The sequence below is a fragment of the Pristis pectinata genome, chromosome 5, assembly GCF_009764475.1.
Source record: "Pristis pectinata isolate sPriPec2 chromosome 5, sPriPec2.1.pri, whole genome shotgun sequence".
Classification (NCBI taxonomy): domain Eukaryota; kingdom Metazoa; phylum Chordata; class Chondrichthyes; order Rhinopristiformes; family Pristidae; genus Pristis; species Pristis pectinata.
Window position 1 is genome coordinate 86,477,480 of NC_067409.1, and position 21,625 is coordinate 86,499,104.

At 43.0% G+C, this 21,625-nt stretch overlaps 1 protein-coding gene across 2 annotated transcripts in view; it reads right to left on the bottom strand.

Annotated features, from left to right (window-relative positions):
- LOC127570919 (collagen alpha-6(VI) chain-like) overlaps window positions 1-18,497 on the bottom strand; it is a 111,627-nt gene extending 93,130 nt beyond the window's left edge. For both annotated transcript variants that reach the window (XM_052016865.1, XM_052016863.1), the window contains exon 1: window positions 18,424-18,497. The gene's annotated coding sequence lies outside the window, so the exon portion shown is untranslated. The remainder of the gene's footprint in view (window positions 1-18,423) is intronic.
- Window positions 18,498-21,625: the final 3,128 nt, after the last annotated feature.

Genomic DNA, 21,625 nt, shown 5'->3' on the forward strand with positions numbered 1-21,625 from the left:
AACGTAAGCCTGATGAACAGCACATAATCTTCCATCTGGGCATGTTACAGCCTTCCAGACTCAATATCAATTAAACAATTTCAGATAATTCACATTTTCTGCTTGTATCAGAACTGGCAGTTCTACTGTTAGGTTATCCACCTGTGATATTAATTCAGATTTTCTCTCTGTATAGATGGTGCCTGATCTGTTGGTCATTTCACCAGTCTCATTTTGGTTTCTGCTTTCAGCAACAGTCTAATTTACATTTCACAGTTTTAACATATCTCCCCATATTCTCTCTCTATAACTGTCCCCATTGGTCTATCAATTAGTCGGCTCCATAAACATTGGGATCACCTAGGCAACCCTGGTCCCTTCTCATCAGAGATATTCCTTTGTCCTGTCCACTCTTCCCCTCCTTTGCTGCAACGTAAAACTAACTTGTTTTCTCACTTTCCCTGTTCTGAAGAATAGTTTGACTTGAAATGTTGACTCTGTTTCTATTTCCATAGATGCTGTCTGATCTGCTGAGTGTTTTGAGTTTTTTTTCTGTTTTTGTTTTCGATCACTAGAATCTGCAGTTTTTATTTTCAACTCCTCCAAGTGAATTGAAGCACCTAATGCAGAGCAAATGAGTCCATAAGATCATAAGACATAGGAGCAGAATTAGGCCATTCCTCCCATCGAGTTTGCTCTGCCATTTGATCATGTCTGATTTACTTTACCCTCTCAACCCTATTCTCTTGCCTTCTCCCTGAAACCTTTGACACCCTTACTAATCAAGAACCCATCAACCTCCATTCTAAGTATACCTAATGACTTGGCCTCCACAGCCATCTGTGGCAATGAATTCTACAGATTCACTACTCTCTGGCTAAAGAAATTCCGCCTCATCTCAGTTCTAAAGGGACATAATTTTATTCTGAGGTTGTGCCCTCTGGTGCTAGACTGTCCCACTACTGGAAAGATCCTGTCCACGTCCTCTCTATCCAGGCCTTTCAATATTCGTTAGGTTTCAATGGGATTCCCCCCTCATCCTTCCAAACCCCAGTGAGTACAGGCCCAGAGCCATCAAATGCTCCTCATACGTTAACCCTTCCATCCTGGCATCGTTCTCATAAACCTCCTCTGGACCCTCTCTAACGCCAGCATATCCTTCCTTAGATATGGGGCCCAAAACTGCTCACAGTACTCTGCATGTGGTCTGACCAACCCCTTATAAAGCCTTTGCATTAAATCCTTGCTTTTATATTCTAGTCCTCTTGAAATGGATGCTAACATTGCATTTGCCTTCCTTACTACTGACTCAATCTGCAAGTTAACCTTTAGGGAATCCTGCTCTAGGACTCCCAAGTCCTTTTGCACCTCCAATTTCTGAATTCGCTCCCCATTTAGAAAATAGTCTACGCCTTTATACCTTTTACCAATGTGCATACCATACATTTCTCTACGCTGTATTCCATCTGCCATTTCTTTGCCCATTCTTCCAACCTGTCCAAGTCCCTCTGCAGACTTCCTGCTTCCTCAACACTACCTGCCCCTCCACTTATCTTTGTATCATCTGCAAACTTGGCCACAAAGCCATCAATTCCGTCATCCAGATCATCAACAAAGAGCATGAAAAGTAGCAGACCTAACACCAATCCCTGTAAAACACCACTGGTCACTGGCAGCCAACCAGAAAAGACCCACTTTATTTCCATTCTTTGCCTTCTGCCAGACAGCCAATCTTCTATCCATTCTAGTACCTTCCCTGTAATAGCATGAGCTTCTATCTTGTTTAGCAGCCTCATGTGTGGCACCTTGTCGAAGGCCTTTTGAAAATCCAAGTAAACAACATCCACCAACTCTCCTTTATCTATCCTGCTTGTTACTTCCTCAAATAATTTCAACAGATTTGTCAGGCAAGATCTCCCCTAAAGGAAATAATGCTGAGTTTGGCCTATTTTATCCTGTGCTTCCAAGTACCCCAAAACCTCATTCTTAATAATGGACTCTAACATCTTACCAACTACTGAAGTCAGGCTAACCAGCCTATAATTTCCTGTCTTTTGCCTCCCTCCCTTCTTAAAGAGTGGAGTGACATTTGTGGATTTTCCAGTCCTCCGGAACCATACCTGACTCTAGTGATTCTTGAAAGATCACTATTAATACCTTCACAAATCTCTTCAGCTCCCTCTTTCTGAACCCTGGGGTGTAGTTCATCTGGTTCAGACCTTTCAGCTTCCCAAGCACCTCCTCCTTAGTAATAGTGACTACACTCACTTCTGCCCCCTGAATCTCTCAAATTTCTGACATGTTGCTGATCTCTTTCACAGTGAAAACTAACACAAAATATTTATTCAGTTCGTCTGCCATTTCTTTGTTCCCCATTACTACTCCTCCAGCTTCATTTTCCAGTGGTCTGATGTCCACTCTTGCCTCTCTTTTACTTTTTATATATCTGAAAAAGCTTTTGGTTTCCTCTTATTGGCTTGCTTACCTTCATATTTCATCATTTCTCTATCCAAGGGTATCAGGTAATGATAGTGAACCTACAAGGGAAACTGCTATCTTAGATCTGGTCCTGTGCAATGAGATAGGTAAAATTAACGATTTTGTAGTTAGTGATCCTCTTGGAAAGACTGATCACAGCATGATTGAATTTCTCATACAAATGGAGGGTGCAATAGTTCGATCTAAAACCAGTGTATTATGCCTAAACAAGGGAGACTACAATGGGATGAGGGAGGAGTTGACTAGCGTTGACTGGGAACACAGGCTATATGGCAGGACAGTTGAGGAACAGTGGAAGACTTTCAAAGAGATTTTTCACAGTGCTCAACAAAAGTATATTCCAATTAAAGGCAAGGACAGTGAGGGTGGGGAGAACCAGCCTTGGATAATGAAGGAAATAAAAGAAGGCATCAAACTAAAAGCTCATGCATGCAAAGTCGACAAGAATAGTGGGAAACTGGAAGATTGGGAAAATTTTAAAAAGCAAAAAAGAACCACTAAGCAAGCAATAAGGAAAGGGAAGATAGATTATGAAAGTAAACTAGCACAAAATATAAAAACAGATAGTAAAAGTTTTTAATTATATAAAGCAGAAAAGAGTGGCTAAAATGAATGTAGGCCCCTTGGAAGATGAGAAGGGGGAATTAATATTGGGTAATGTGGAAATTGCCAAGGCCTTGAACAACTATTTTGTGTCAGTTTTCACAGTGGAGGACACGTCTAACATGCCAAAGAGGGATGTTATGGCTGCGATGTGAAGACCTTGATACAATCGCAGTCACTAAAGAGGCAGTAATGAGCAAACCAGTGGGTCTAAAGGTAGACAAGTCCCCTGGTCCTAATGGGGTGCATCCCAGGGTACTGAAAGAAATGGCGGAAGTTATACTAGACATGTTTATCATAATTTACTAAAATTCTCTGGGCAGGTCCCAGCAGATTGGAAGACAGCAAATGTCACGCCACTGTTTAAAAAAGGATGTAGGCAAAAGGCAAGTAACTATAGGCCAGTTAGCCTAATGTCAGGAAATGCTTGAAGCTATCATTAAGGAAGAAATAGTGAGACATCTGGATAGAAATGGTTCCATCAGGCAGACACAGCATGAATTCAGGAAGGTCAGATCCTGTTTGACAAATTTACAGGAGTTTTTTGAGGATATAATGAGCACAGTGGACAGAGGGGAACAGTTGGATAAGTATACTTGGATTTGCAGAAGGCGTTTGATAAGGTGCCACATAGAAGACTTATCTGTAAGATAAGGATGCATGGAGTTGGGGGTAATGTTTTAGCATGGATAGAGGATTGGTTAACCAAGAGAAGGCAGAGAGTTGGGATAAATGGATGTTTCTCTGGTTGGCAATCAATGGAGAGCGGAGTGCTGCAGGGGTCAATACTGGGCCTGCAACTGTTCAGAATATACATTAAAAATTTGGAAGAGGGGACCAAGTATAGCATATCCAAGTTTGCTGATGACACTAATTTGAGTGGAAAAGCAAATTATGCAGAGGATACAAAAAGATATAGATAGGTTAAGTGAGTGGGAAAGGGTCTGGCAGTTGGAGTACAATGTTGGTAAATGTGAGGTCATCCACTTTGGCGAAAAAAATCGATGATCAGATTATTATTTAAATGGTGAAAGATTGCATCTTGCTGTGAGCAGAGGGACTTGGGAGTGCTTGTGCATGAATCTCAAAAGGTTGGTTTGCAGGTGCAACAGGTTATCGAGAAGACAAATGGAATGTTGGCCTTCATTGCTAGAGGGATTGAACTTAAGAGCAGGGAGGTTATGCCACAACTGTACAGGGTACTAGTGAGGCCGCACCTGGAGTACTGCATGTGGTTCTGGTCTCCTTACTTGAGGAAAGATATACTGGCTTTGGAAGTGGTGCAGAGGAGTTTCACCAGGTTGATTCCAGAGATGAGGGGGTTAGCCTATAAGGAGAGATTGGGTCACCTGGGACTGTGCTTGCTGGAATTCAGAAGAATGAGAGGGGATCTTAAAGAAACATATAAAATTATGAAAGGGATAGAAAAGATAGAGGCAGGAAAATTGTTTCCACTGGTAGGTGAGACTAGAACTAGGGGACATAGCTTCAGTATTCGGGGAAATAGATTTAGGACGGAGATGAGGAGGAACTGCTTTTCCCAGAGAGTAGTGAATCTGTGGAATTCTCTGCCCAGGCAAGCAGTAGAGGTTACCTCATTAAGTATATTTAAGACACAGTTAGATAGTTTTGCATAGTAGGGGAATTAAAGGTTATGGGGAAAAGGCCGGTAGGTGGAGCTGGGTCCATGGCCAGATCAGCCATGATCTTATTGAATGGCGGAGCAGGCTCAATGGGCCAGATGGCCTACTCCTGCTCCTATTTCTTCTGTTCTTATGTTCCCCTTATTGCCTTTTTAGTTGCCTTCTGTTGGTTTTTAAAAGCTTCCCAATCCTCTAGCTTACTGCTAATTTTTGCAAAATTGTATGCCCTCTCGTTTGCTTTTATACTGTCTTTGACTTCCCTTGTCAGCCACGGTTGCTGGAGGAACTCAGCAGATCAGGCAGTATCTATGGAGGGAAATTAACAGTCAATGTTCCGGGCTGAGACCCTTCATCAGGACTGGAAAGGAAGAGGGCAGAAGCTAGAATAAGAAGGTGGGGGGAAGGGAAGGAGCACACACAGGCAGGCGATAGGTGAGTTCAGGTGATAGGCGAGTCTAGGTGAGAAGGGAAAGGTAGGTAGGTGGGAGAGGGGGGAAGATGTAATAAACTGAGAGGTGATAGGTAGAAGAGGTAAAGGGCTGAAGAAGGAATCCGGTAGGAGAGGGCAGTGGACCTTGGAATAAAAGATGGAGGAGGGGATGAGAGGAGATGGACAGGTCATCAAGGCAGGGGAAGTGAGCCACAGGAATAAGGGAAGACAAAGGAGTTGGTGGGGGGAAGAAAAGAAAGGGGTGGGTTTACTGGAAGTTAGAGAAATTGATGTTGAGGCCATCAGGTTGGAGACTCCCAAAGCAGAATATGAAGTGTTGTTCCTCCAACATGTGTCTGGCCTCAACATGGCAGTAGAGGTGGCCATGGATAGACACGTGAGTATGGGAGTGAGATGTGGAATTGAAGTGGGTGGACACCAGGAGGTCCTGGCTGTTGTGGCGATGGAGCGAAGGTTTTTCCAGCATGTCTGTTTTATTTCAGTCCTCTTTATGGATTGTGTTTAAACGCAATAGTTCCTTACCATGGAGAAGACTCTGAGATGAACCTAGAAGGGTCAGATTTGCCAGTAGAACACCTTTCTCTATTATCCCCAAAACTTGCTGCTGCATAGAGCAGTGTAAATGGCACAGCTCCAAAAGACCACACAGCCAAAGATTTGGTATCCAGCCACTTGAAGAGTAGCTGTGCTGTCATTAAGCTTCTTTTGTTTAATGTTTCCACTGCATTGGTTTTGGCAAACAAGGGAAGAGATTTAAGAAATTTGTGAAGTTATTTGTACCCTTTTCCATGAAGACTGAGCAAAATAATTCATTTAATTTTTTGACATTTCTTTGGTTCCCATTATGAATTCTCCCATTTCTAAGTGAAAGGGATCTACATTTGTCTTCACTTATCTTTCTTTTTACCAACCTAAAGAAGCTTTTGCAGACTACTTTCATGTTTCATGAAGCTTATTTCCATACTCTATTTTTACTGTCTTATTCAAATTGTTGGTTTGATTTTGCTGAATCATAACCTCTTCTCATTACACAATAACCAATCTGGAATTCCCTAATAGGGAATTCCCTCATCTTCCAGCAGGAATTAATCCTCCATAGTATTATTGATAATTCAATTTGGCCAGTCTACAGATTAAAGTCATCCATTATTACTATAATGTCCTAGTTACATGCATCTCTAATTTCTGGTTTGATGCTGTCTCCTATATTACCACTACTACTTGGTGATCACTAGACAGATCCTACCAATGTATCCTATCCCATGGTAATCCTTGGCTCAATTAAAAAATTGAGAGCCACAAACTCACAGCCCTCGAGGATTCCTGCCAGGGAATCTTTCTTCCACTCTCTTCATGTCATATTACACAGATGCAGAATCTTTCACAATATCTTCTTCAGCCAGTTTATGTTCAAGAATTAATTCTTTATCCCCTGGGTGACATATTACCTTGATTACTTATGAAGTAGAAAATGGTTTATTACAATGATTTTTACTGGGGGCCAAGCTACTTCCAATCTGTATCAATAATCTGGTTTAAGGGACCTTTGGTATATTTCCAAGATTATGTTGGTACAAGTGCAGTGCATAAGGACTCAGCTCCAAAAGCCTACACAATCGAAAATTCAGCATCCTGCTGCTTCCAAATCATATTAGCTCAATGCTATTAATAACCTTGTGAGAATGATCCAGTTACTAAATTTGAAGAATTTTTAAACAAGGGAAATGATGTATAATGTTTGTAAATAACTCATGGGAGTGAGAGGAGATGAGAATTGTTTTAATGTTATGCAATTAATGTTACTATCTTGTATGTATTGAATCAATGGGCAGCAGAACAAAATTAAATCATTGCTTTCAAAGGGGTATCAGTTATATAACTGATAAGAAAGGGAACAGGAGAGTAGGATTAATTAAAACACTTTTTCACAAATAATATGGAATGAGCCTCTTTCTATGCTACTTCATTTTAAATGTATTTTTAAATGGTTTATTTTTGAAGTCCTTTTAAATAGATTCTAAACTCTCTGCTCCCAAGAAGGACATTATAGGAAACAAATTTGGGTAAGTTACAAGCTACTTCTTGCCAAACTGGTACCCAGCAATCTCAGACCTGTGGATTGGTAAACTTAATCAAAGAAGGCAAGTTAGATGATGTGAGAATTGCAAAACATATACCATGACATTGTTCTTTGTTCATGGATTAACAAAGAAACTAGAAACATAGGAAATAAGAGCAGGACTAAGCCTGCTCCAACATTCAATGCAATAATTGCTAATCCTCTATCATGATACCATATTCCCACTGTCTTCCAAGTCCCTTGATGAATCTGTCTGTGAAATTCATCTACTACCTTTGTACATATATTTAGCAACTTGGTCTCCACTACCCTCTGAGAAAAGTCATTTCTCCTCATGTCAATTCTACATTATCTTCACCTATATCCTTAGACTGGGACTCCCTCATTCTCAACACTACAGCCAAGGGAAACATCCTCCCTGCATTCAGGCTGTCCAGCCCTGTCAGAATTTTGTATGTTTCAATGAGATCTCCTCTCATTTTCCTAAATACCAGTGAATATAGACTTTGTTGGCCCAAGCTCTGCTCATATGATAGCCCTGCCTTCCCAGGAATTTGACTGGGGAACCTTTGCTGCACTCCCTTAACTGCAAGTATATCCTTTTGTAGGTTAGGAGAACTAAACCAGACAATATTCCAGGTGTGGTCTCACCAAGGCTCTGTACAATTGTGATGGAAAACAGGTAAAACTGCAGATGCTGGAATCTGAGGAAGGGTCGCTGACCTAAAACCTTAACTGGTTTCTCCTTCCACACGTTTCTTGACTGGTTGAGTTCTTCCATCATTTCTATTTTTATCTCTGTGCAATCGCAGCAAGACATCCTGTACTCCAAACCTGTTGCAATCAAGCCCATGATACCAATCACTTTTGTAATAGCTTGTTCCACCACCATGTTTGCTTGTAGATATTAGTCTAACCAATCTGTAGTTCCCAGTGTTCTCTCTCCATATTTTTTTTTAAATTGTGGGTCATATTTGCCATATTCCATTCCGCAGGAACTGTCCATGGGCTGCAGAATATCAGTAGATGACAAACAATGCATTCATTACTTCCCCATACCTACCTCCTTTAGTGCTCTGAGATGCAGCTTTCAGGTGCTCAGGATTTGTCAGCCTTCAGTCCCATTGATTTCTCCAGCAATTTTCTCACTAATACTAATTTCCCTTTATTCCTGCTATTTGTTTCCCTTTCCCTACATTTCTGGGAAGTTACTTATGTCCTCTTCCATGAAGACGAAGACAAAGTATTTGTTTAATTGCTCTTTGTTCCCCATTATAAATTCTCCTCTTTCTGATTACAAGTGACCAACATCTGTCCAACCAAACTTTTTCTTTTACATACTTATAAACACTCTGCAGTCCATTTTTAAGTTCCTTGCAAGCTTATTTTCATAATTACACAGAAGCAGGACCTTCTATAATATATCCTCATGCAATTTATTTTCAAGAATTAATTCTTTTCTCCAAAAGTACTTTTCTGAATGATATTCATGAGAAATCTTTTTGATTATTTATAAACTTTAAATGGTTTAGTACCAGGATTGATATTGGGCCCAAGCTATTCACAATTTATATCAACAAACTTTCTGAAGGGACCATTGTCATATTTCCAAGTTTGCTCATGATACAAAACTAGGTGGGATTGTGAGTAGGGAAGAAGATGCAAAGAGATTTCAAGGAAATATAGACAAGCTAAAGCAAGTAGGAAAGAAGATGGCAGATGGAATATTACATGGAAAAATATGAGGTGGTTAACACATAGCACATAAGAGATGATTTCTTTATATGGTGACAGATTGGGAAATATTGATGTTCAAAGAGATCTAGGTGTACACAGGATACACTGAAAACTAACAAGCAGGAGAAGCAACAGATTAGGAAATCAAATGACATATTGGCCCTTAATGCAAAAAGATTTGAGTGTAAGAGTAAAGATGTAGGGACCTTTGGGACCATACCTTGAGTATTGGGTACAGTTTTTGATCTTCTTACTAATAAAGAGATACATTTGCCATAGGAGAGCAATAAACATTTACCAGACTCCTTCCTGAGATACTCTGCTTGTCATGAGAGGAGAGATTGTTTAGAAGAATGAAGGTGATCTCATTGAAACTCACAAAATGCTTACAGGGCTCAAAGGATAATTGCAAAGAGGGTTTTCCACTGGCTAAGAAGCTCAGAACCAGGCACCACAGTCTTATAATACATAATAGGCATTTAGGAATGAGATGAAGAGAAATTTCTTCACTTGGAGGAGAGTGAACCTTAGGAATTCTTATCCTGGAAGGCTATGGAAGCTCAGTCATCGAGTGTGTCCAAACAGAGACGGATAGATCTCTGGATATTGAGATCAAAGGACATGAGGATAGTGCAGGAAAATGGAGCTGAGAAGCTGAACTTTGAGCTCAGATGTGATCTTGAGTAATGAAAGAGCAAGCCCAAAGAGACAGAGAGCCAATTCCCACTTCTAAATTTCATGTCCTTATACTGAGAATAAAAAATCATTTTTGTTTGTCTTTTCTGTCGTCTTTTGACACCAACATGCAGTGAAAGCAGAAAATCTTTAATTCATAATTTCATAATGTCACACAAATGAAGCTGTAAAAGTTGGACACTATATAGTTTATTATTTCATAGAATTGACAATACTGTAGCTTGCACTTCAGGCTAGCTGGTCCATCCTGATACCCATGCACCACTCAAGCCTCCTCTCATCATACTTCACTTCACCCTATAAATATATCTCCAGAATTCATTTCACCACCAAGCCCTTATCCAGCTTTTTCTGAAATGCAATTTTATAATTCAGCTCAATTCAGCTTTGTGGTAGAGAATTCCACATTTAACCACCCTCTGAATGCCCTCATGAAAATAGGCAATATGCCACCTGCTTCCTAGTTTGCTTGCTCCACCTGCATGTTGACTTTCAGTGAAAAAGGACACCTAGGTATTTTTGAAAATCAACACTTCCCAATCTGTTACCATTGAAAAATATCCAGCTTTTTGGTTTTGTGCACCAAAGTGGATGACCTCATTTTTTTCCACTTTAAATTCCATCTGCCATGTTTTCATGCACTCACTTAGCTTATCTATATCCCCTTGAAGCCTTTTACATCCTCTTACCACCTTTCAAAATCTACTTGAAGGTATCACAGTCATGTATTACATTGTTTTAATGCAGCAACCAATGGACACTGGATCTATGTATTTCTAGCATTTGTTCCGCACTGAGTCTTAAATAGATCTTACAAGGGAAATCAGTGCTGTAGTTAAACGCAATTATAAGAAAGGATCTTGTGTTTATTTCCCCAGTGCTGTGCCAAGTGCTTTCCATGATTTCCAAGTACTTCTTAAACACTTCTGTAGGTAGTTCAGGGTTTTTCTCTGAGTACAGGGATCAAAATAATCTGGAATAAAAAAAGGCAGAAAAAGACCTAAAGAGGAACTAAAGCTTTTATCCTTCTGGGTGCAGCCATACATCAGCATCCGTAAATCCCCAAATAATTGAACTGGCTTCCTATTAAATAAACAGAGTGATGCCACTGTCTCTTTAAATTCCAAGCCTTATGCTCCTTTCCTGTTTTCCCTCATGGCAGTAGGGAGCAAGATAGATGATTGCTAGCTATTCATTTTTGTCCTTGGTGGGTGGTCCAATTACTTTTCCGAACTCATCCAAAGAAAGCTGGTAGAAGACACCAAGTTCATTGACCAAGTATACAACAGTGCACGGACTGGATACCAAATTGTGTTCCTGCTCCTCACTTGCATCAACTGGTCAAAGTCAATACATGGGCTTATTGTGAGGAAATGTAATATGCTGACAAACTAATCAAGAAAATATATCATATGGAAAATTTCTTATTGTTTCCATATTAGCAATGCTGATTGCAAGGAATTTTGGCACGTCCTCTGCTATTACTGTAGATGATGGCTATTTAATTTTCAAATATAATTAATTGTTTTGTAGTGACTCAGCGTCCGAGCAAGTGAACCGGCTCAGCAGTCGGGTCGCGTGTCGTCAGAGCGGCGAGGCCCAAGATGGCGTTGGGCCTTCATCTTCCCCGAGAGACAGAGAGGACCTGCGCGCGGGAAAGGTTTGATGATGTAGCGTATACGTCATTGCCATTTTAAGTGGGTGGGAACAGTCTCTCTTAAAAGGCCTGCGCAAGGTGGGAAAATAAACCAGTTCTTGTTCTGAAACCCTTCGACTAGTGTCTTGTTTTCACATCGCAGTAGCAGCAGCTACATTGGTGACCCTGATGATCCAAACAGATTTTGGACCCGCACAATGGACGACATCGCAGCAGCCAACACAGTGGCACTCAAGCTGCCCACCTTTTGGACACTTCGTCCCAGCATCTGGTTCGACCAGGCCGAAGCACAATTCCACCTTCGGCAGATCACCTCCGACTCCACAAAGTACTACCTTGTGGTCAGCTCTCTGGACCAGGAGACAGCTGCCCAGGTCAGAGCCTTCATCCAGTCTCCTCCGGAGGAGGATAAGTACCCAGCTTTCAAAGACCTTCTGATTCGGACCTTTGGCCTCTCCCGTCGTAAGCGCGCTGCCCACCTGCTTCATCTCGACGGCCTGGGGGACAGATCCCCATCTGCCCTAATGAACGAGATGCTGGCCTTGGCTGAGGGACACAAGCCCTGCCTAATGTTTGAACAGGCCTTCCTCGAACAACTACCCAATGACATTCACCTGCTGTTGGCCAACGCCGATTTCAGCAACCCACATGAGGTAGCTGCCTGGGCAGATGTCCTGTGGAAGGCCAAACGCGAGAGCGGTTTGTCCGTTGGCCAAATCGCCAGGCCGCGAGCCCAACGTCTGCCTAAACCAGTCTCAGCAACCAAGCGACCACACCCCAGAAACACAGCTGACGACTCTGGCGACCAGCTGTGTTTCTACCATCAGAGGTGGGGCGCGGAGGCCCGTCGATGCCGCCCACCTTGCAAGTTTCAGGGAAATGCCAGGGCCAGCCACTGCTGACAGCTACGGCGGCTGGCCGCCGACAAAGCCTCCTATTCGTTCGGGACAAGCAGTCTGGGCGGTGTTTCCTCATTGATACTGGAGCAGAGGTCAGTACTTTGCCCCCAACTGGCCGCGACACTCGTAACAGGCAACAAGGTCCTGTACTCAATGCCGCAAATGGCACAACATTACAGACTTTTGGTACCCGTACACTTCAGTTACAATTCGGCGGCAGCCGTTTTACCTGGACCTTTACCTTTGCCACCGTCGCACGACCACTCCTAGGAGCCAATTTCCTTCGGGCCCACAACCTGTTAGTCGACCTATGAGGGAAACGGCTAGTCCACTCCAGAACTTTCCAGACCTACCCCCGGGAGAAGCCAGCCTACCAGCCCTGCACCTGGACTCCATTTCCCTGTCTGGCAACGAGTTCACCAAGCTCCTAGCCAAATTCCCATCAGTTTTGGCACCTCAGTTTACAAATTCTATGCCCAAACACAGGGTGCGGCACCACATCATTACCACAGGGCCACCCCTTCATGCCCGAGCACGACGACTACCTCCAGACAAGTTTCGCCTGGCAAAGGAAGAGTTCTGTCACATGGAGGAGCTGGGGATCATTTGTAGGTCAGACAGCCCCTGGGCCTCCCCCCTGCACATGGTCCCCAAAGCCACCAGCGGGTGGAGGCCCTGCGGCGACTACCACAGGCTGAATGACGCCACCACCCCAGACCGCTACCCCATCCCTCACATCTAGGACTTTGCAGCGAACCTACATGGGTCCCGCATCTTCTCCAAGGTGGACCTCGGCCAGCGATACCACCAAATCCCGGTCCACCCGGATGACGTCCCCAAAACTGTGATTATCACCCCATTCGGCCTCTTCGAATTCCTTCAAATGCCGTTTGGCCTTAAGCACGTCGCGCAGACTTTCCAGCGGCTGATGGATGCGGTAGGCCGAGACCTGGACTTCGTGTTCATTTACTTAGATGACATACTAATCGCCAGCCGTGACTGCCAAGAACACCTTTCCCACCTCCACCAACTGTATTCCCGTCTCCGTGATTTCGGCCTCACGATCAACCCGTCCAAGTGCCAATTCGGACTTGACTCTATCGATTTCCTCGGCCACAAAATCACCAGCGACGGAGCAACACCCCTACCTGCCAAGGTAGACACTATCCGCCATTTTGCCCGCCCCAACATGGTCAAAGGCCTGCAGGAATTCCTGGGGATGGTCAACTTTTGCCATCGGTTCATCCCTGCAGCAGCCCTTATCATGCACCCTTTGTTCTCGCTGATGGCTGGTAAGGGCAAGGACATTGCCTGGAACGACGAGGCTGTGGCTGCCTTTGTTAATGCCAAGGACGCCCTGGCAGACGCCATGATGCTTGTACACCCTAGGACTGACGTCCCAACCACCCTCACAGTGGACGCATCCAACACCGCGGTTGGTGGAGTACTGGAACAACTAATCAAAGGCCGTTGGCAACCCTTGGCATTTTTCAGCAGGAACCTTAGACCACCCGAACTGAAATACAGCGCTTTTGATCGGGAACTTCTAGCGCTGTACCTGGCGGTCCGGCATTTCCGGTATTTTTTAGAAGGCAGGGCTTTCACTGCTTTTACTGACCATAAGCCTTTGTCCTTCGCCTTCTCCAAAGTCTCTGATCCCTGGTCAGCTCGTCAGCAGACATTTGTCCTACATTTCCGAATTCACAACGGATAGCCAACATGTCTCCGGAAAGGACAATGTTGTTGCTGACGCGCTTTCCAGACCCACTATCCACAGCCTGTCCCTGGGTGTTGACTACACGGCCCTAGCTGACTCACAGCAAGCCGATGACAAGCTGCCCAGCTACAGAACCGCAGTCTCGGGCCTGCAGCACCAAAATTTCTTAGTCGGTCTGGGTCAGTAGACGCTCCTTTGCGACATTGCAACAGGTCAACCCCGCCCTATAGGTCCTGCAGCCTGGCGGAAATGTGTTTTTGACTCGATACATGGGTTGGCACTCCTGTCCATCAGATCGACTGTCCGACTGGTCGCCAGCAAGTTCATCTGGCATGGCCTGCGCAAAGAGGTCAGTGAGTTGGCCAGGACTTGTCCGCACTGCCAGACATTGAAAATCCAACGACACACCAAGGTCCTCCCACAGCAGTTCAAGCCTACCCGTAGAAGGTTCGACCACATCCACGTCGACCTCGTTGGTCCTCTGCCAGTTTCAAGAGGAGTCCGGTTCCTCCTTACCATCGTGGACCGGTTCATGAGGTGGCCAGAGGCAACCCCTCTATCTGACATCACAACGGATTCCAGCGCCCAGGCGCTGCTCACAACTTGGATCTCACGTTTTGGTGTTCCGGCCCACATCACTTCAGACAGGGGCACCCAATTTATCTCCAGCCTCTGGTCTGCATTAGCGAACATGCTGGTGACGCAGCTGCACACCACCACGGCCTACCACCCTCAATCAAACGGGTTAGTGGAACGTTTCCACCGCCATCTAAAATCAGCCTTGATGGCCCGTCTGAAGGGTCCTAACTGGGTCGACGAACTGCCTTGGGTCCTGCTCGGCATACGCATTGCCCCCAAGGAAGACCTCTCCGCTTCATCAGCTGAACTCGTGTACAGGGCGCCCCTGGTCGTCCCAGGGGATTTCGTACCCGGCCTTCGGGACCAAGGGGAACAACCCACGGCAGTCCTGCAAAGACCGCATGAGAGGCTTGGCAACTTGGCATCGATTCCCACTTCGCGGCACGGTCAAGCCCCATCCTGTGAGCCTAAGAAACTACGAGACTGTAAGTTTGTTTTCGTTCCCAGGGGCACATCTCAGGCACTGTTGCAACGACCATATGAGGGGCTGAGTCATCAGGAATAATGGGTCCACCTTTATTTTGGACACTGGGGGCAAGGAACAGGTCTTCACGACGGACCGCCTCAAACCGGCCCATTTAGATCTACAACAACTGGTCGAGGTTCCAGCACTGCGATGCAGAGGCCGACCTCCTAAGCAACGGCTAACACAGCCCGCGGACCTTGGGGACCGTATCGCCGGTTCTGCGGTGGGGGGTTGTGTAGCGACTCACCGTCCGAGCAAGTGAACCAGCTTGGTGGTCGGGTCGCGCGTCGTTGGAGCGGCGAGGCCCAAGATGACGTTGGGCCTTCGTCTTCCCCGAGTGACAGGGAGAACCCGTGCATGGGAAAGATTTGATGACGTAGTGTATACGTCATTGCCGTTTTAAGTGGGCGGGAACAGTCTCTCTTAAAAGGCCCGCGCAAGGCGGGAAAATAAACCAGTTCTTGTTCTGAAACCCTTCGACTGGTGTCTTGTTTTCACATCGCGCTAGCAGCCGCTACAGTTTGTATTAGGGTAATTGATATAATAGAGAACTGGTGACTTAAGTTGCTTTCAAAGAATTCTTGGAACCACACAAAATAAACACACCACTGAGATGAGATGCACATCCCCAGGAGAGTTGTGGATAGCCATCTACAATAATTGATTTATTTGTGGGATGTGAATGTCATGGCCAGGCTGACATTTCACGTCTTTCTCTAATCACCTTTTGAACCTTGTGGCCTGATGACCACTGCAACCACTTGAACACTTGGATATCTTTGACCCAAGGAAATGGGCTCGTGTTAGTGGCACAGCAAATGGAAAATGGTTGTTTCAGACCTACAGACCGTCAGGAAGTTTGAACCATACTTATAATTGTGCGATTAACAATATTCTTGCCTTTAAGATTAATAGCATGTTCTGGCTTTGCACAGGCATTGCTAATAAAATGAAATAACTTTTGGAAACATATGCAAAATTATGGTTAAATATCACAGGTGACACATTACCTTTATTAATTAATGAACAGATTTTAACTTTTTAATCTTGCTCCATATGCAGTTCATCTTCTTATAGATGTTTTACAATTAGAATAATAGAGAGACAGCAAGAAAGATTTTAAGGAATTTCCAAAAGTGCTCACTTGTTGATAATCAAAAAACACAAAGTGTGAAGGAAGTAACAAACTGCTGGAGAAACTCAGAGGGACAAGCAGCATCTGTGGAGGAAAAGGACTGTTGATGTTTCGGATTGAGACCCTGTGTCAGGACTGTGAATGGAGAGAGAACAGAGAGGAGAGGGGGAGTGGTGAGTCAGGGACCAGTAGATGATAGGTGGGCCAAAGAGGGGTGGGGGGATGATGGGCTAAAGGATCCAGGCAGGTGGAGGTGTCGGGGGGGAGGGGGGGAGTTGGGAGAAAGAGGCAGGTGAATGATAGGTGGAAGCATACAAGGAAAATTAAAGGGGAAGAAGGGAAAAAAGGGGGCAGATGGGGCCATGTGGGGGAGTGGGGGAGGAGAGGGTGAAAGTGGTGACAACTGCTGGAGGGCAATGAGTGGGGATACAAAGACTACAAGTGTTGGAATCTGATAAGTAAGGAAGATGATAAGGGGAATCATTAGGGGAGAGATGAAGGGCAGTTGGAACCAGACGTGGGAGGGGAAAATGGATGATGGGGGTGTATGGGTCAACTACATTTTCGTCCAAATCATTTATATATATCACAAACAGAGGTCCCAGCACTAATCCTGACAGAACACCAGTGGTCACAGACCTCCACTCAGAATAACACCCCTCCACCACTACCCTCTCTCTGCCTTCTATGGAAAAGCCACTTTTGAATCCAATCTACCAAGTCTCCATGAATCCCATGTGTCTTAATCTTCTGGAACAGCCTACCATGAGGAACCTTGTTGAAAGCTTTACAGAGAAATGGAGAAAGAGTTGAGGAGTGGTACCAGAGATGGTTTGGAACAAGGACTGTTTTACATAACCAACAAAAAGACAGGTGTAGCTGGAGCCCATGCGAGTGCCTATGGCTAAAGCCTTTGATTTGTAGGAAGTGAGAGAAATCAAAAGAGGAGTTGTTCAGGGTAAGAACCAGTTCTGCCAGGCAGATGAGACTGTTGGTAAAGGGGAACTGGTTGGAACTTCGTTGCAGAAAGAAGTGGAGAACTTTAACCTGCTTTATACCTGCTATCTAGCTTCTCCATTCTCAGTCCTGATGTAGGGTCTTGACCTCAAATGCTGCCTGACTCACTGAGCTCCTCCAGCAGTTTGTCTTTTTGCTCCAAATTTCAGCGACTGTTGTCTCTTGTTTGTGTAAATGTGTCTCTCAACAAATTTTAAGTGCTTGTTTGCTTGTTATGTATGATGAATGGCTCTTAAATATTTTTGATTTTTTAATTCAATTATTTCATCAATATTGTCATGAAACTTGGACACGTTCTTCTTATCAATACCTCCTCCTGTTTGGAGCCCGTTAAACACTGTATTCACTCTGAATTATTAAAGCCCATGTAAAACTTTCCTTGGAATCAATTAACTATGACAATCATTTTTAACTGCTGCAGCTGGTTAATTTATTCAGAAACACGTTACCCTTTGAAAACCTTCTTTCTAAAGTTGTTCATTTTCTTTACATGTACAATTTGGTGAGGCACTTTAAGACTTTTGTTTATTCTATCGTAGAATCCGAAATAATATGCCAATACAGAAGATATTATCACAGCATGTCCCCGCCATCCTCCTGAATTGTTTGCTGATTACCATTGTCCCATTAATGGAAGTGCTTTGCTTTACTAAATCTATGTTTCTCTCAATTTATTCCACAACTCATTTACAGGAAAGGATTTTATAAATTTAGTACATGGAGGCATAAAGAAGGACTCTAAAAGTTCCAACTTTCTGATTTTTAAAGCAATTTCACAATGTAATCTCAGCAACCAGGAGACACAAGTCAAATTGAGTTCATTTATAACCACAAGTACACTTGGTCTTGCTGACAAGTTACAAAGCAGCAAGAACTTTCCCCAGCTACAAATTCTGGGAAAAGTGTTGCTTTTTCATACCTGTCTGGCTCTACACGAGTCACAAATTTTGCAAGTTGGAATTGCAAATAAAAATACTTTAAATTTCACTTATAATCCCAGCAATGCAGATGTGGGTTTTTAGTTATTCAGATCACTGTTGCATATAAAGGAAGAAAACAGCACAGATAAACATCTCACGTTGATAATTTAACTATCACTATATCAGATTGTTTTAAAACAAAAACATTTGCATAGAAATTTTCATAGAAGATACTACATAACAACCTTAGTTGAGCTAATAAAACACCAGGATTAGAATACTCACAAGTATCTTAGTCAATGTTTAATATTTTGATTTAAATATCTTCATCCAATGCTCTCTGCAAACAAATCTTCATACTGCAAAAAACAAGATTATACTTGCATTTCAAAAAAATATGATGACTAGATTAAGCTCTCGCTTCTCTTACATTCCCAATCGATTTGCTAGTACAAGTATGTGAGATGAGAGGTAATACTCACTTCGTTCCCCGTTAGCAGTGACTGGGCTGTAGCTACAAGCTTTGAAACTCTTTATATAACAGTAACAGCTGACTGCAAACCACACCTCTCTTGCAGATCCCAGTCAAGATCTTGATAACTTAATCAAGGACTGCTGAAATACTCACATTGTCTTATGTTTTTTGAAAAATGTTGGAACTTCCAAAGGACTCCAACATCCCAGCAATCCAACCTTTTGAACGAATGAAATTAAAATTAAATACTAGTTAAATTATTCTACTGGAAGCAAAATTGCCTAGATTGGCAAGATATAATGAGTGGTGTGCCACAGAAATCAGAGCTGGGGCTTCAATTTTTTATAATTTGTATCAATGATTTGGATGAAGGCACTATGGGTATGGTTTGCTAAATTTGCCAGGTAGGAAAGTAAGTTGTGAAAAGAATATATGGCGGCAGGCTGAGCAAGTAGGCAATATTCTTTCAAACTGAATACAATATAGGAAAGTGGGAAACTGTCCACTTTGACAAGAAAAATATTTAAAATATTTTATTCTAAATAGCAAAAATTTACAGAGCTCTGACATACATGGAGACCTGAATATCCCAGTGCATGACTCACAAAAAATCCAGCTTGCAGTTATAGCAAGTAATTGGCAAAGCTAACAGAATGTTATTGCAATACAAATTTAAGGAAGTAATGCTTCAGCTATATAGAGCACTGGTAAGACCACAACTAGAGTACTGCGTACAATACTGAAGCCTTTATTTAAAGAAGGATATTGGAAGTATTTCAGATAAGGTGACCTGGTACGCAATCTGGAATGAGTGAGTTGACTTTTGAGGAAAGATTGAACAGGATAGATTTGCAACCACTCAGATTTAGAAAAGTGAAAAGGAACTTAATTCTTCAAAGGGTGGTGGAGGCAGAATACTTTTTAAGGTAGAAGTAAACAGATATTTGATAGGGTTAGTGAGAGTTATGGGGGTGTGTTGTAATGCATGAAGTGTACTATACAAAAGAATAGTAGTAGCAAATTAAAATGCAACTTTCAAAAGGGAGCCTTTTCATGTAATGTAAAGTAGGTCTAAAGAAAAGTTCCACCGCAGACACTAAGGAATGATCATCTTTCTATTCTGCCTCATTCTGAGTTTCCTTCACCACAGGACACAAATTTAAATAGAAACTAGATTGTCTGTTGATAGAATCTTATGGGAAACAAATTTGGACAATATTCAAACAATTTCTTGAATATGACCCAGTTAGTATGAATTAATAAACACAAATAATGTAGGTTACTTGGTGCAAGAATTGCATAAGTTTTCAAGTGCAACCATACTGGTTTTCCAAGTGTTAGAAAATTGGAGCCACCAACTCAAAAATCTTTGCGGGTTCCTGCCAATTCTGCTCCCACTCTCTCCAAATTCCAGAATTACACAGTAATAGGACATACAACAAAATCTGATTCAGCCAATTTATTTCCAAGAATGCAGTGTTTTTCCCATAAAGTTTGTGTCAATAGAGAAATAATTATTCTTAGTAGTTGGGGGAAAACACTTCTGGTTTACTTTTAACTAGAAAATAATACTGCAGAGATCGGTGCTCAGACCCAGCTGATCACATTCAATATCAATGATTTGGATGAGGAGAGTAAATGTCAAATTTCCAAGTTTCTTGATGATACAAACTAACTAGAATCGTGAGTAGGGAGGAGGATGTAAATAAGTTTCAAGGAAATACAGACAAGACAAGTGAGTGGGGGAGAACATGGCAAATGAAGTATGATGCGGAAAAATGTGGTGGGTGGTCCTTTTTGGTGAAATATTGGTGTCTATATTCAAACTAACAGCAGTCTCTGCAATAAATTAGGAAGGCAAAAGGTATTTTGATCTTTAATACAAGAGTAGAGGAGAAAATCTATCTTACTGCAATTATGTGGGACCTTTTGAGACCACATCTAGAGTATCGGTTACAGTTTTAGTGTCCTTATCAAAAAAGGGATACATTTGCCATAGGGGGAGTGCTACGAAGATTCACTAGACAGCTTCATGGGATCACAAGAGGCTGCAGATGCTGGAATCTGGAGCAACAAATAAGATGCTGGAGGAGCTCAACATGTCAGGCAGCATCTGTGGAGGGAAATGGACAGTCAATGTTTCGGGCTGAGACCCTTCATCTGGACTGAAAGATAGAGGGGAGACAGCCAGTATAAAAAGGTGGAGGGAAGGGCTGGACCAAGAGGGTATCATGGATCCAGGTGAGGAGGGGTGGTAGGGGTAGCATCTTGTTTGCAGACTTATGGGATGTGGGGCTTCTCAAGGGTGCAGGAATTGAGTAGACTCAGCCTATTTTTCCTGGTTAGAAGGATGAAAGGTGATCTCACTGAAATTCATGAAGTCCAGGCCCTGAGGGGCGAATGCAAATGGAATATTTCTGCTGGCTGAGGAGCTCAGAACCTGGTATCACAGTCTCACAATAAGCAATAGGTATTTAGGAATGAGATGAGGAGAAATTTCTTTGTTGAGGGGGCAGTGAACCTTTGAAATTCTCTGTGGAAACTCAGTCATAGAGTGCATTCAAAACAGAGATTGATAGATTTCTGAATATTAAGGGGATCAATGGACAAGGGGATGGTGCAGGAAAATAGAGATGAGGAGCTGAACTGGGAGATCAGGTGGGATCTTAAGGAATGTCAGAGCAGGCATAAAGCACCAGAGAGCCTACTCTTGCTCCTAAATGTTATATCGTTATGCTGAAGTAAATAAAATCTGTTTTTTGTTAGTTTTGTCGTTCATCTTTTGCAACCAACACACAGCAAAAGCAGAAAAGCAATAATCAATGTAGCTAATTTCACAATGATGATTGGATACCTATGTCGCACAAATGGAGCTGTAAAAATTGGTCACTAAACAGCTTATTATTCCGTAGAAATGACAGTACTGAAATTTGTACTTCAGACCACCTGGTGCATCATGATACCTATGCTCAACTCAAATCTTCTGCATCATACTTTCACCTCACCCTATGA